Here is a 707-nt window from a genome sequence, read left to right as displayed (position 1 = left end):
AACTTCTACAATGTTGCAAAGCCAACAATGTTGCAAATCGATTCTCCCGAAACTTCCACAATGTTGCAGAGCCAACAATGTTGCAAATCGATCCTCCCGAAACTTCCACAATGTTGCAAAGCCAACAATGTTGCAAATCGATTCTCCCGAAAACTTCCACAATGTTGCGTTTCAAATTCTGGCCATATCTTACTCCTGGTATCAGGAGAACATGATATGTGAAGAGGTGGCACGAGGACTTCAAGGTACGTATCAAATTCTGGCCATATTTTGCTCCTGGTATCAGGTGAACATGATATGTGAAGAGGTGGCACGAGGAGTTTAAGGTACTTATCAAATTCTGGTCCAGTTTTTACTCCTGGTATCAGGAGAACATGATGTGCGAAGAGGTAGCACGTTTTGCGCCTACGAGCAGACAACCGGTTCGACAAACCGACAAATGTAGGTTGCCACATGAAGGGGCACTTGCGCGCCTACTAGATAGCAACCGAATTAACAGGACTGCTATCTAGGTTGCCGCATAACAGGGGCACTCATGCACCTACGAGATGGCAACCGAAACGACAAACAAGCTAGTGTAGGTTGTCATAGAACAGGGGCATTAGAATACGTACCTTAAACTCCTCGTGCCACCTCCTCGTATATCATGTTCTCCTGATGCCAGGAGTAAAATTTAGCCAGAATTTGATACGTACCTTAAATTCCTC

At 45.0% G+C, this 707-nt stretch overlaps 1 protein-coding gene and 1 long non-coding RNA gene across 3 annotated transcripts in view; both read right to left on the bottom strand.

Annotated features, from left to right (window-relative positions):
* The window catches only part of LOC128893437 (pikachurin-like), a 160,233-nt gene that overhangs the window by 66,877 nt on the left and 92,649 nt on the right, over positions 1-707 (bottom strand). The window lies entirely within an intron of this gene.
* The window catches only part of LOC128893458 (uncharacterized), an 816-nt gene continuing 747 nt past the window's right edge, over positions 639-707 (bottom strand). Inside the window, exon 3 of the long non-coding RNA XR_008461337.1 lies at positions 639-695. This is a non-coding gene — a long non-coding RNA (uncharacterized LOC128893458). The remainder of the gene's footprint in view (positions 696-707) is intronic.

This window comes from Hylaeus anthracinus, unplaced genomic scaffold, assembly GCF_026225885.1.
Source record: "Hylaeus anthracinus isolate JK02 unplaced genomic scaffold, UHH_iyHylAnth1.0_haploid 3, whole genome shotgun sequence".
NCBI classification, from domain to species: Eukaryota; Metazoa; Arthropoda; class Insecta; order Hymenoptera; family Colletidae; genus Hylaeus; species Hylaeus anthracinus.
This window is presented reverse-complemented; position numbering and strand designations above follow the sequence as displayed.